The sequence below is a fragment of the Nansenia antarctica genome, assembly GCF_963989245.1.
Source record: "Nansenia antarctica genome assembly, chromosome: 9".
Classification (NCBI taxonomy): Eukaryota; Metazoa; Chordata; class Actinopteri; order Argentiniformes; family Microstomatidae; genus Nansenia; species Nansenia antarctica.
This window is the reverse complement of record NC_137679.1, coordinates 33,326,359-33,343,245: the sequence shown is the minus strand read 5'-3', so window position 1 is coordinate 33,343,245 and position 16,887 is coordinate 33,326,359.

Below are 16,887 nucleotides of genomic sequence, written 5' to 3'. Positions count from 1 at the left end.
ATGATAGGGAAATGATGTTCTTCAAGACATGAATGCAAGAACAAAGAGTCCCTGATGTACACAGGGTTGTATAGGTATGTATTGTATAATATGTATTCAGAACACATTTTGAAATATTCAGTATTGTGGTAAGATGAAAAAAAGGGTATTCAGAATACATAAATAATAAAATGATTCGTTTTTAGAATACTTTCTAGCTTTTTCGCAACTCAATGGATCTCACAACACTGCTCAGCTGTGAAGAAAGAAATCTGTGTGATCTGCATTCACTCCACTGCAATGTTCCACATAGTGGCTGACAGGATGGCTGAAGACGCCTTCAGTCGGCATTCAGGAAAGTCGGCTTTCAATTTGTGGTGCTATTAGCACCCTTTTCAAGTAAAAGAAGATCAGGCCAAAACCTCTTCACACAGCCACAGGTGTGCTCTGAGTCTGTTACATGTCATCTGTGTTTGCCAGCTGCTAAAACAAAAGAAGACTCTAAGTTAGGGCTGCTTGAAGCATTCACTCCAGTCCTGTGTCAACTTCAGCCATGAAATCTGTTTTTTTGTTATGCTGAATATTCACTCCTGGACTCCTAGTTCTATATTGGCTGCTAGTTCACAAGCATATTTGCCAGTGATAAGATTTGCAGGCCCCTGAAGATGTTTCTTATAAAAATATGTTGAGAAATTGTGTTGTATTAAGTCTGTCCATGTTTATTTCAGCAATTATTTTCGGTGTTTTATTGAATGCAAAGCAAAGAATGTCCAAAGTATTCTTCGAACTCTGGATGTATACTACGCCCAGACTCAATATTCCCCAAACTGTCAACACACTGAGTTATTAAAAGACACGAACATAACCTTTACAGTCTACACCAGGCCTATTCAATTAGCGGCCCGGGGGCCGCATGCGGCCCAGACGTGACCCCCGATTGGCCCAGCCATAAAAGCAGAGAAAAACGTATTTCGCAAGTGTTCAGAAATTCATGCAGAAATGTCTACTATAGTAGCCTACAGAACGTGAATATAACACTCTACAGCCTGCAGCAGACACCCCATCAACCTCAACATGCACAATTCAACAGCCTGCAGCAGACACCCCATCAGCATCATCTGGAACATATCCTGTATGTGAGTCTATCAAGGCAGCACCTACAGATCCTGCTGACTGGCCAGCCCTGTCTGATAAGGTGAGGACAGAGTTAGTTAGCAGAGGGCCATATCAAGTTACATCAGACTTTAGATTTCCAAAAAGAGAGGATGGGAGAAGTTGCCATCATCACCACTTTTACAGAGCATTAGTGAATGGAGAGAAAATCAAGAGAAGCTGGGTTGTATATTCCAAGAAAAAAAATAGTCTTTACTGCTTCTGCTGCAAGCTGTTCTCACAAAAAGAATACAAACTCAACAGTGATGGACTTGATGACTGGAAGAATTGCAGTGACATACTCAAAAACCATGAGAACAGTCCTGAACATTCTAGGCACATGACATCGTGGAAGGAACTGGAGAATCGTCTTGACAAGGGCCAAACAATAGATAAAATAGAAATGGCACTTCTGGAGGCTGAAAGGAGGAAGTGGCGTGAAGTCCTGACCAGGTTGGTGGCCATAATTCAGTCGTTGGCAGAGCGAAATATTGCCCTTAGGGGGACCACAAACACACTTTATCTGAAAGAGGTTGAGCTCATGGCCAAGTTCGACCCAGTCCTTAAGCAGCATGTTGCTGAGGTGGAAAGAGGAGCCATCCATACATCCTATTTAGGAACAAGGATTCAAAATGAATTAATAGATTGCATCGGTGGAAAGATTGTGAAGTATATGGTCGATGAAATTTAAAAATCCAAATACTTCTCAATTATTTTGGATTGCACCCCCGATTTGAGCCATAAAGAGCAACTATCAGTTATAATTCGACTTGTTGCAATGGAGGGCACGGTGGGCACCCCCCAAATAAAAGAGCATTTTATGGGGTTCCTTGAGGCGGAAGAGTCCACTGGAGAAAGCCTCTCGATCCTCATTCTGAAGAGACTAGAAGAGCTCAACATCCCTTTTGAAGACTGTAGAGGGCAGTCCTACGACAACTGGGTTAACATGAAAGGAAAGAGAAAGGGAGTCCAAGCCAGACTTCTGCAAATAAATCCAAGAGCTTTATTTGTGCCATGCGGAGCACATACATTGAATCTGGTGGTAGCTGATGCGGCAAAAAGCTCTGCAGAGGCCACTGGCTACTTTGGCTACCTGCAGAAGCTTTTCACACTGTTCTCTGCCTCCACTCAGAGATGGACCATCTTAAAAAGCCATGTCAACACAACGCTGAAATCCTGGTCAGATACCAGATGGGAGAGTCGGATCAAGAGCGTAGAGGCTGTAAGGTACCAGACTGCAGAAGTCAGAGATGCACTTGTACAGGTGAGGGACAAAGCCACAGATCCAGTCATACACATTGAGGCACAATCTTTGGCTGAAGAGGTTGCATCATACCGCTTTGCAATCTGTACTGTGGTATGGTATGACATCCTGACCCAAATCCAGCATGTCAGCAAAGTATTGCAATCAGTGTCAATGCAGTTGGATGTTGCAGTTGACCTCTTGAGGAAAACAGAAGCCTCTCTGGTCAGCTACAGAGGCACTGGATTTGCTTCTGCCCAAGCATCTGCCAAAGATATCTGTGAGGATATGAATGTGGCAGCTGTTCTGAAGCAGAAGAGGCTGAGAACAACCAAGAGACAGTTTTCCTATGAGTCTCCTGATGAGCAAGTGAGTGATGCACTTAAGACAATGGAAATGTCCTTTTTCAATGTGGTGGTGGATGTTTCAATTGTGTCACTGCAGGAACGATTCCAGACCTTAGGTGAAGTCGAGGAAAAGTTTGGGGTGCTTGTCAACTTCCCTGACTTGCCTAATGTAGAGTTGACAAAAAAGTGCGAAACACTCAGCAACACCCTGAGCTGTGGTGGACAGTCAGACCTGGATGGGAGGGAACTGGCACTGGAGATGCAGACTTTCCCAGATTTGCCAAAAGCCAAAATGACCACCCTGGAACTTCTGGCTTTCTTACAGGAGAAGCAACTGAAGGAGGTATATCCAAATATGTGGGTGGCCCTCAGAATCGCTGTCACTATTCCAGTGACAGTTGCTGCAGCAGAGAGGAGCTTCTCCAAATTGAAGCTAATGAAAACCTACCTAAGGTCGACAATGGCTCAGGAGCGTCTCAATGGACTTGCATTAATGAGCATCAATCGTGAGGTTTCTAGGCAGATATCACTTGATGATGCCATAGATGACCTTGCAGCAAGGAAGTCCAGACGTGTCCGATTTTAAGGATATGTAGGCTACCTGATGGCTGAGGGATCCAGGGTCCTCCACACTGGGAACTGTCTGTAGGCTGCATCAGAAGGAGAACTGTTGTTGGCCTGAATGGGCCCTACGGAAGGCGGAGGAGTCCCTCCAACTCCAAAGTTTTGGGTTTTAAACCAAGTACTATTGCACATATGTTCCAATATGTTTATTTGTACCTTGTTTTCTGATTTCTGTAAAAAAAACTATAAAAGACAAATTGTCTTGAAACCATTGTTGTCCATATTTTGTTCTGTATGTAAAATTTAAATTTGAAAGCTTTTTTTTCATGTACATAGCAACTTTAATATATATCACCTTTGGTGTATGTACCTATATATTGTACCTTCACCAGATTTTAAAAAAGGTATATTTTTGTGGATTATTGCCAAGTTTACAAGGCATCGTCCTTTTTTTTGGTCATGTATTCACTGGGTAATATTTACTATTTTGTTAAGTATGCTGTACTCAAAATGGAAGCATTGGTAACCAGTTTTACAGAGTCAGTGGATGGTAAAAGTATGTTCTTAAAACGTGTAATGATAGTGCTATTTGGTCACGTGTCAATGTTTTCTTTTTGTAATGGAGAATTGATTCACTTGTGATGGTTTCAACTGAACTGTGATAGTTTACCTGACAACGATAGTGGTGAGATTTTGGCTTGGGTGCTTATTCTGGCAACTCAGTCAATTAATTCTCCACATACTGTGTAAGGTTTCATCTTAAAACAGTTATATCTTAAAGTCAGATAGATGGAAATAAAGCAGCTATATGTACCCTGAATATACACATGGTTAGTGATTTTTTTTCTGTTTGATACATTGTTTATCAAATGTAAATGTTGTACATACATTATTACTTAAGTATGAAATAACAACAGATCATGAGAGTGAAATATATATTATACCCACAAATTGTATTTTGTTTTATTTTTCATCTGCTCCCGCTTAATATATAATAGTAAAAATAATTATGGAGGGCATTTTCAATGTAGGAGATCACTAGGAATACAATCCCAATGTTTTTAATAAGAGGGTGCAATTACTGAGGGCAAGTACATGTATTTTATGAGGACTCTTAAAGATACAGTTAGCAAGAAGCAGTTGGGGTGCTCATGACTTCAATCAAGAGTTCTGTAAACTAGACAGCCATGGTGAGTAGCTTACTGTAGCCTATTCTACATTTTTCATTCATATACCGGTAGTCTACACTTTCTTGTTCAGTTCTGATATGCAACTAGTATGTATACTACACACTCATTGATATATATACATTCGTCTATAGAACATTAGACTATAGGACATTAGGCTATAGGACATTAGGCTATAGGACATTAGGCTATAGGACATTAGGTTATAGGACATTAGGCTGTAGAACATTAGACTATAGGACATTAGGTTATAGGACATTAGACTATAGGACATTAGGCAGAGGCTGGAAAGGGTCTTCAGGTGGTGGCAGGTGGTCTGGTCGGTGGTCTGGTCGCCTCCTGTCTATATTATTCGCCTCTTGCAGTTCATGTCTTGGCTGGTGCTTCCGCAAGTCCTTTTGACGCTCTGCCGAGGTCCTGCAGTCCAGTCCATGAACGAGTCATTATCATGCCCATGGTGGGCAGGTTTGACACTCTGCTGGCTGCTGTGGCCCAGCTGAGGTCCTGCAGTCCAGTCCATGACGGAGTCAGGACCGTGTCCATGGCTGGAGGCAGGCAGGAAGGCTGGAGGGTGAAATACAAATACAATGTATTTAAATAAACTCTATTAATCAGTCAATGTTGATGATCTTCATGTGGCAAGTTATACAGTAGAGTAAAACAATGTGGCAGACACACTGGACTTAATGTGGAAGTGCTTACATCCAGTGTACAGTGCAGAGTCACTAGACACAACATATCATATGCATTCATGAGTCTAAATAATACAAATTCCATTATATTTATATAGTTTTAGCACCTTAAGACATGTACTCACCAGCAGCAGAGACTGTGGGGACACCTGGCTGGAACTGGAAGACTAGAAAGTGAAATACAAATAAAATGAATTTATATAAACTGAATCAATCAGTAAATGCTGATGAGCTTTATGTGGCAAGGCTACATATATATATATATATATATATATATATATATATATATATATATATATATATATATATATATATATATAGTGGACCTTTAAGAAACTCACCAGCAGCACGGAGTATGGGTCTGTTCAGATGGCCATGGGCCTGGTTCGGTTGCCGGTTCCCCTTATACCACCTTATACCACCTTATACCACCTTATACCCCTTATACCACCTTATACCCCTTATACCCCTTATACCCCTTATACCCCTTATACCACCTTATACCCCCTATACCACCTTATACCCCTTATACCCCTTATACCACCGTATACCCCTTATACCCCTTATACCACCTTATATCCCTTATACCCCTTATACCCCTTATACCCCTTATACCACCTTATACCCCTTATACCCCCTTATACCACCTTATACCCCTTATACCACTTATACCCCTTATACCCCTTATACCCCTTATACCCCTTATACCACCTTATACCCCTTATACCCCTTATACCACCTTATACCCCTTATACCACCTTATACCCCTTATACCCCTTATACCCCTTATACCCCCTTATACCCCTTATACCCCTTATAACACCTTATACCACCTTATACCCCTTATACCCCTTATACCCCTTATACCACCTTATACCCCTTATACCACCTTATACCCCTTATACCACCTTATACCCCTTATACCCCTTATACCCCTTATACCACCTTATACCCCTTATACCACCTTATACCCCTTATACCACCTTATACCCCTTATACCACCTTATACCCCTTATACCACCTTATACCCCTTATACCCCGTATACAACCTTATACCCCTTATACCACCTTATACCCCTTATACCCCCTTATACCCCTTATACCACCTTATACCCCTGTATACCCCCTTATACCCCTTATACCACCTTATACCCCTTATACCCCTTATACCCCTTATACCACCTTATACCCCTTATACCCCTTATACCCCTTATACCACCTTATACCACCTTATACCCCTTATACCACCTTATACCACCTTATACCCCTTATACCACCTTATACCCCTTATACCCCTTATACCACCTTATACCACCTTATACCCCTTATACCACCTTATACCCCTTATACCACCTTATACCACCTTATACCACCTTATACCACCTTATACCCCTTATACCCCTTATACCACCTTATACCCCTTATACCACCTTATACCCCTTATACCCCTTATACCACCTTATACCACCTTATACCACCTTATACCCCTTATACCCCTTATACCACCTTATACCCCTTATACCCCTTATACCACCTTATACCCCTTATACCACCTTATACCCCTTATACCACCTTATACCCCTTATACCACTTATACCCCTTATACCACCTTATACCCCTTATACCACCTTATACCCCTTATACCACCTTATACCCCTTATACCACCTTATACCCCTTATACCCCTTATACCACCTTATACCCATTATACCACCTTATACCCATTATACCCCTTATACCACCTTATACCCCTTATACCACCTTATACCCATTATACCCCTTATACCACCTTATACCCCTTATACCACCTTATACCCATTATACCCCTTATACCACCTTATACCCCTTATACCACCGTATACCCCTTATACCACCTTATACCCCTTATACCACCTTATACCCCTTATACCACCTTATACCCCTTATACCACCTTATACCCCTTATACCACCTTATACACCTTATACCCCTTATACCACCTTATACCCCTTATACCCCTTATACCACCTTATACCCCTTATACCACCTTATACCCCTTATACCCCTTATACCCCTTATACCACCTTATACCCCTTATACCACCTTATACCCCTTATACCCCTTATACCACCTTATACCCCTTATACCACCTTATACCCCTTATACCACCTTATACCCCTTATACCCCTTATACCCCTTATACCACCTTATACCCCTTATACCCCTTATACCACCTTATACCCCTTATACCCCTTATACCCCCTTATACCCCTTATACCCCTTATACCACCTTATACCCCTTATACCCCTTATACCCCTTATACCACCTTATACCCCTTATACCCCTTATACCCCTTATACCCCTTATACCACCTTATACCACCTTATACCCCTTATACCCCTTATACCCTTATACCACCTTATACCCCTTATACCCCTTATACCCATTATACCCTTTATACCCATTATACCCTTTATACCCTTTATACCACCTTATACCATCTTATACCCCTTATACCCCTTATACCCCTTATACCACCTTATACCCCCTATACCACCTTATACCCCTTATACCCCTTATACCACCGTATACCCCTTATACCCCTTATACCACCTTATATCCCTTATACCCCTTATACCCCTTATACCACCTTATACCCCTTATACCCCCTTATACCACCTTATACCCCTTATACCACTTATACCCCTTATACCCCTTATACCCCTTATATCCCTTATACCACCTTATACCCCTTATACCCCTTATACCACCTTATACCCCTTATACCACCTTATACCCCTTATACCCCTTATACCCCTTATACCCCCTTATACCCCTTATACCCCTTATAACACCTTATACCACCTTATACCCCTTATACCCCTTATACCCCTTATACCACCTTATACCCCTTATACCACCTTATACCCCTTATACCACCTTATACCCCTTATACCCCTTATACCCCTTATACCACCTTATACCCCTTATACCACCTTATACCCCTTATACCACCTTATACCCCTTATACCACCTTATACCCCTTATACCACCTTATACCCCTTATACCCCGTATACAACCTTATACCCCTTATACCACCTTATACCCCTTATACCCCCTTATACCCCTTATACCACCTTATACCCCCTTATACCCCTTATACCACCTTATACCCCTTATACCCCTTATACCCCTTATACCCCTTATACCCCTTATACCACCTTATACCACCTTATACCCCTTATACCACCTTATACCACCTTATACCCCTTATACCACCTTATACCCCTTATACCCCTTATACCACCTTATACCACCTTATACCCCTTATACCACCTTATACCCCTTATACCACCTTATACCACCTTATACCCCTTATACCCCTTATACCACCTTATACCCCTTATACCACCTTATACCCCTTATACCCCTTATACCACCTTATACCACCTTATACCACCTTATACCCCTTATACCCCTTATACCACCTTATACCCCTTATACCCCTTATACCACCTTATACCCCTTATACCACCTTATACCCCTTATACCACCTTATACCCCTTATACCACTTATACCCCTTATACCACCTTATACCCCTTATACCACCTTATACCCCTTATACCACCTTATACCCCTTATACCACCTTATACCCCTTATACCCCTTATACCACCTTATACCCATTATACCACCTTATACCCATTATACCCCTTATACCACCTTATACCCCTTATACCACCTTATACCCATTATACCCCTTATACCACCTTATACCCCTTATACCACCTTATACCCATTATACCCCTTATACCACCTTATACCCCTTATACCACCGTATACCCCTTATACTACCTTATACCCCTTATACCACCTTATACCCCTTATACCACCTTATACCCCTTATACCACCTTATACCCCTTATACCACCTTATACACCTTATACCCCTTATACCACCTTATACCCCTTATACCCCTTATACCACCTTATACCCCTTATACCACCTTATACCCCTTATACCCCTTATACCCCTTATACCACCTTATACCCCTTATACCACCTTATACCCCTTATACCCCTTATACCACCTTATACCCCTTATACCACCTTATACCCCTTATACCACCTTATACCCCTTATACCCCTTATACCCCTTATACCACCTTATACCCCTTATACCCCTTATACCACCTTATACCCCTTATACCCCTTATACCCCCTTATACCCCTTATACCCCTTATACCACCTTATACCCCTTATACCCCTTATACCCCTTATACCCCTTATACCCCTTATACCCCTTATACCCCTTATACCACCTTATACCACCTTATACCCCTTATACCCCTTATACCCTTATACCACCTTATACCCCTTATACCCCTTATACCCATTATACCCTTTATACCCATTATACCCTTTATATAGCCATACCCCTTATGACCCACCTATACCCCCGTTACTACCCCTTATACCACCTTATACACCCGCCTATATACCCCGAGTTACCCCCTTATACCACCTTATACGACCCTTATACCCCCTATACCATCCCTTATACCCCTTATACCCTTATACCACCCTTATACCCCCTATCTACCCTCCTTATACACCCTTATACCACCTTATACCCCTATACCCCTTAACCCCTTATACCCCTTATACCCCCTTATACCCCTTATACCCCTTATACCACCTTATACCCCATATATCCCCTTATACCCCTTATACCCCTATACCACCTTATAACCCCTTATACCACCTTATACCCCTTTATACCCCTTATACCCCTTATACCCCTTATACCCTTTACCCTTATACCCCTTATACCACCTTATACCCCCTTATACCCCTTATACCACCTTATACCCCTTATACCCCTATACCCCTTATACCACTTATACCCTTATACCACCTTATACCCCTTATACCCCTTATACCCTTATACCACCTTATACCCCTTATACCTACCTTATACCCCTTATACCCCTTATACCCCTTATACCACCTTATACCCCTTATACCACCTTATACCCCTTATACCACCTTATACCCCTTATACCTACCCTTATACCCCTTATACCCCTTATACCCCTTATACCCCTTATACCACCTTATACCCCTTATACCACCTATATACCCCTTATACCCCTTATACCCCTTATACCACCTTATACCCTATACCACCTTATACCCTTATACCCCTTATACCACCTTATACCACCTTATACCCCTTATACCCTTATACCACACCTTATACCCCTTATACCACCTTTATACCCTTATACCACCTTATACCCCCTTATACCCCTTATACCCACTATACCCCTTATACCCCTTATACACCTTATACCCCTTATACCCCTTATACCTACCTTATACCACCTTATACCCCTTATACCACCTTAGTACCCCTTATACCACCTTATACCCCCTTATACCCCTTATACCACCTTATACCCCTTATACCCCTTATACCCCTTATACCACCTTATACCCTTATACACCTTATACCCCTTATACCTCTTTATACCCCTTATACCCCTTATACCCCTTATACCCTAACCCTTGATACCCCTTATACCCCTTATACCACCTTATACCACTTATACCACCTTATACCCTTATACCCCTTATACCACCTTATACCCTTATACCCCTTATACCACCATATACCACCTTTATACCCCTTATACCCACCTTATACCCCTTATACCACCTTATACCCCTTATACCCCTTATACCACCTTATACCCCTTATACCCTTTTATACCACCTTATACCAGCTTATACCCCTTATACCCCTTATACCCCTTATACCACCTTATACCCCTTATACCCCTTATACCCCTTATACCCTTATACCACCTTATACCACCTTATACCCTTATACCACCTTATACCCCTTATACCCCTTATACCCTTATACCACCTTATACCACCTTATACCCTTATACCACCTTATACCCCTTATACCACCTTATACCCCTTATACCCCTTATACCACCTTATACCCCTTATACCACCTTATACCCCTTATACCCCTTATACCCCTTATACCCCTTATACCACCTTATACCCTTATACCACCTTATACCCCTTATACCCCTTATACCTCTTATACCCCTTATACCCCGTATACCCCTTATACCACCTTATACCCCTTATACCCCCTTATACCACCTTATACCCCTTATACCACCTTATACCCATTATACCACCTTATACCCCTTATACCCCTTATACCACCTTATACCCCTTATACCACCTTATACCCCTTATACCCCTTATACCACCTTATACCCCTTATACCACCTTATACCACCTTATACCCCTTATACCACTTATACCCCTTATACCCCTTATACCACCTTATACCCCTTATACCACCTTATACCCCTTATACCACCTTATACCCTTATACCACCTTATACCCTTATACCCCTTATACCCCTTATACCACCTTATACCCCTTATAACCCCTTATACCCCTTATACCCTTATACCACCTTATACCCCTTATACCACCTTATACCCCTTATACCACCTTATACCCCTTATACCCCTTATACCACCTTATACCCCTTATACCCTTATACCACCTTATACCCCTTATACCACCTTATACCCCTTATACCACCTTATACCCCTTATACCACCTTATACCCCTTATACCACCTTATACCCCTTATACCACCTATACCCCTTATACCACCTTATACCCCTTATACCACCTTATACCCCTTATACCACCTTATACCCCTTATACCCCTTATACCCCTTATGCCCCTTATACCCCTTATACCCCTTATACCGCCTTATACCCTTATACCACCTTATACCCCTTATACCACCTTATACCCATTATACCACCTTATACCCCTTATACCCCTTATACCACCTTATACCCCTTATACCCCTTATACCACCTTATACCCCTTATACCACCTTATACCACCTTATACCCCTTATACCCTTTATACCCCCTTATACCACCTTATACCCCTTATACCACCTTATACCCCTTATACCCCTTATACCACCTTATACCACCTTATACCCCTTATACCACCTTATACCCCTTATACCACCTTATACCCTTATACCCCTTATACCACCATATACCACCTTATACCCCTTATACCACCTTATACCCCTTATACCCCTTATACCACCTTATACCCCTTATACCCTTATACCACCTTATACCAGCTTATACCCTTATACCCCTTATACCCCTTATACCACCTTATACCCTTATACCACCTTATACCCCTTATACCCTTATACCCCTTATACCACCTTATACCCCTTATACCACCTTATACCCCTTATACCCCTTATACCACCTTATACCCCTTATACCCTTATACCACCTTATACCCCTTATACCACCTTATACCCCTTATACCACCTTATACCCCTTATACCACCTTATACCCCTTATACCACCTTATACCCCTTATACCACCTTATACCCCTTATACCACCTTATACCCCTTATACACCTTATACCCCTTATACCCCTTATACCCCTTATACCCCTTATACCACCTTATACCCCTTATACCACCTTATACCCCTTATACCCCTTATACCCCTTATACCACCTTATACCCTTATACCCCGTATACCCCTTACCACCTATACCCCTTATACCCCTTATACCCCTTATACCCCTTATACCACCTTATACCCATTATACCACCTTATACCCCTTATACCACCTTATACCCCTTATACCACCTTATACCCCTTATACCCCTTATACCACCTTATACCCCTTATACCACCTTATACCACCTTATACCCCTTATACCACTTATACCCCTTATACCCCTTATACCCCTTATACCACCTTATACCCCTTATACCACCTTATACCACCTTATACCCCTTATACCACCTTATACCCCTTATACCCCTTATACCACCTTATACCCCTTATACCCCTTATACCCCTTATACCACCTTATACCCCTTATACCCCCTTATACCCCTTATACCACCTTATACCCCTTATACCACCTTATACCCCTTATACCACCTTATAACCCTTATACCCCTTATACCACCTTATACCCCTTATACCACCTTATACCCCTTATACCACCTTATACCACATTATACCCCTTATACCCCTTATACCCCTTATACCACCGTATACCCCTTATACCCCTTATACCACCTTATACCCCTTATACCACCTTATACCACCTTATACCCCTTATACCAATTATACCCCTTATACCACCTTATACCCCTTATACCCCTTATACCCCCTTATACCCCTTATACCACTTATACCCCTCATACCACTTATACCACCGTATACCCCTTATACCACCTTATACCACTTATACCACCTTATACCCCTTATACCACCTTATACCACCGTATACCCCTTATACCACCTTATACCCCTTATACCCCTTATACCACTTATACCACCTTATACCACCTTATACCCCTTATACCCCTTATATCACCTTATACCCCTTATACCCCTTATACCAACTTATACCCCTTATACCACCTTATACCCCTTATACCTCCTTATACCTCCTTATACCCCTTATACCCCTTATACCACCTTATACCCCTTATACCCCTTATACCACCTTATACCACCTTATACCCCTTATACCACCTTATACCCCTTATATCCCTTATACCCCTTATACCACCTTATACCCCTTATACCCCTTATACCACCTTATACCCCTTATACCACCTTATACCACCTTATACCCCTTATACCACCTTATACCCCTTATACCCCTTATACCACCTTAGGTCTACCTCCCCCCTCCTACCTCCCCCCTCCTACCTCCCCCCTCCTACCTCCTACCTCCCCCCTCCTACCTCCCCCTCCTAGTCACCCCTCCCCCCTCCTACCTCCCCCCTCCTACCTCCCCCTCCTACCTCCCCCCTCCTACCTCCCCCCTCCTAGTCACCCCTCCCCCCTCCTACCTCCCCCCTCCTACCTCCCCCTCCTACCTCCCCCCTCCTAGTCACCCCTCCTAGTCACCCCCTCCTACCCCCCTCCTACCTCCCCCCTCCTACCTCCCCCCTCCTAGTCACCCCCTCCTACCTCCCCCCTCCTACCTCCCACACACTCACACAGACACACACACACACACACACACTTACACACACACACACACACACACACACACACACACACACACACACACACACACACACACACACACACACACAGGGTTCAGGTCCATCTTCAAGTGGTGGCCGGTGGTCTGGTCGGTGGTCTGGTCGCCTCCTGTCTATATTATTCGCCTCTTGCAGTTCCTCTTGGCTGGTGCTTCCGCAAGTCCTTTAGACGCTCTGCCTGCAGTCCAGTCCATGAACGAGTCATTATCATGCCCATGGTGGGCAGGTTTGACACTCTGCTGGCTGCTGTGGCCCAGCTGAGGTCCTGCAGTCCAGTCCATGACGGAGTCAGGACCGTGTCCATGGCTGGAGGCAGGCAGGAAGGCTGGAGGGTGAAAAACAAATACAATGTATTTAAATAAACTCTATTAATCAGTCAATGTTGATGATCTTCATGTGGCAAGTTATACAGTAGAGTAAAACAATGTGGCAGACACACTGGACTTAATGTGGAAGTGCTTACATCCAGTGTACAGTGCAGAGTCACTAGACACAACATATCATATGCATTCATGAGTCTTAATACTACAAATTCCATTATATTTATATAGTTTTAGCACCTTAAGACATGTACTCACCAGCAGCAGAGACTGTGGGGACAGCTGGCTGGAACTGGAAGACTAGAAAGTGAAATAAAATGAATTTATATAAACTGAATCAATCAGTAAATGCTGATGAGCTTTATGTGGCAAGGCTACAGTACTGTATATATATACACTGATATATATACATATCAGTGGAGGCTCAGTGGAGGTGGAGGAGGCCTGGCCTCCCCAATCATTTGAGAGAAGAGAGAGTGATTTAAAAAAGCAATAATTATATTTATTTATTTAACAAAAAACATATTTTAATATTAACATTATTTCCGTTTTGTTCATAAATCTGAAGTTTTCCATGGCTAAAACCCAATATTGCAATTGTAAAGCACCTACAGGCCAGAATCCCTATCCGTTTGTATTGAGGGAGGCCAGGCCTCCCCCAGGAAAGTGGTTTCTCATAGAAGTCAATGTAATGCCATTTTTTTCATGGCAATAATATGTGATTGGCCAAATCACTGAAAATGGGTGGGCAGAGGAGGCCTGGCCTCACCATGCATTGAGTCCAGGGCTGAAAGATTGACATTTTGTTCATCCAATCACATGAAGCCATTGAGAATTCGCCAGTCACTTCAGTCAAAGAAACACTCGCCATACTGGCTACGAGTGTCCTATCAACTTGTCCTTTGCAGGACACGTCTAAAACACCCATGGCTATTATCCCTGAAAAACTAATTTGGCCAAACACTTTTGCTTAAAATGACCTCGGAAGTCGGCGAGATTCTGGCGCGATTTATACATCGAATAGGTAGACAACATTTAGGATTTATTGAACAGTTTTATTTTTTAATGTAGTCGATTTCGTTTTATTACAAGTCAATTTAATATTCTTCTATAAGAACAGGGAACGAGCAAGCGTAAAATTGGCGTCTTTGGCAGTCAATGAGTTAAGAAACTCACCAGAAGCACGGAGTATAGGTCTGTTCAGATGGCCATGGGCCTGGTTCCCACTCTGCTGGCTGCTGTGGCCCAGCTGAGGTCCTGCAGTCCAGTCCATGACGGAGTCAGGACCGTGTCCATGGCTGGAGGCAGGCAGGAAGGCTGGAGGGTGAAATACAAATACAATGTATTTAAATAAACTCTATTAATCAGTCAATGTTGATGATCTTCATGTGGCAAGTTATACAGTAGAGTAAAACAATGTGGCAGACACACTGGACTTAATGTGGAAGTGCTTACACTGGCTCAGGTACTGTAGCATGTGCATCTCACTGGATTTCGTTGTCTTGTACTTGTAAATGGTCAATTGTAAATGGTAAATGCAACTTGTCTTGTCTTGTTGACATTCAAGTTCTGTCATTGTTTGACATTCAAGTTCTGTCATCGTCCTGGGTAACCAGAACTCAGAACCAGAACTCCGGGCATTTTTATTTTCATTTAAATAATTTTGTCTCTGATTAAATGAATTTTATGTCCCTATGAAAACATGTCTCAGCCTACTGTCTCTATTACGCTTCGCGACACTCGCCTCATGCGAACCTCCCCTCCCCCTTCACTTTACTTGAATCCTCCATCATAAGGTCTTCATAACAGTGTCATAAAGTTGACATTAGAGGTGTATGTTTGGATTTGCCTGCAGGTGAAGGAACCACAAGCACTACTCTACACTCTACACCGTTAAAATATGAATTTCTTTATTCAAGCATAATTCATTTACACGAGCAATGTTTGGTGGACCCCCCACAAGCTGTGTGAAATAAAGGAAATGTATGAACTACACTTCTATCTTCACACAGAAAAGCTCCAGGTGTGGAGATGACAGACATTTGTATTCAATGTTCATAGTGAGGAGTCGGACTAGCCCAAATCCATGGCTTTACGGAACATATGAGTCTTCCTCAGGTCTTTGATGGCATACAAGCCAATTTTCAGGATTGTGTGTGTGTGTGTGTGTGTGTGTGTGTGTGTGTGTGTGTGTGTGTGTGTGTGCGTGCGTGCGCGTGCGTGTGTGTGTGCGTGTGTGTTCGCTGAAAA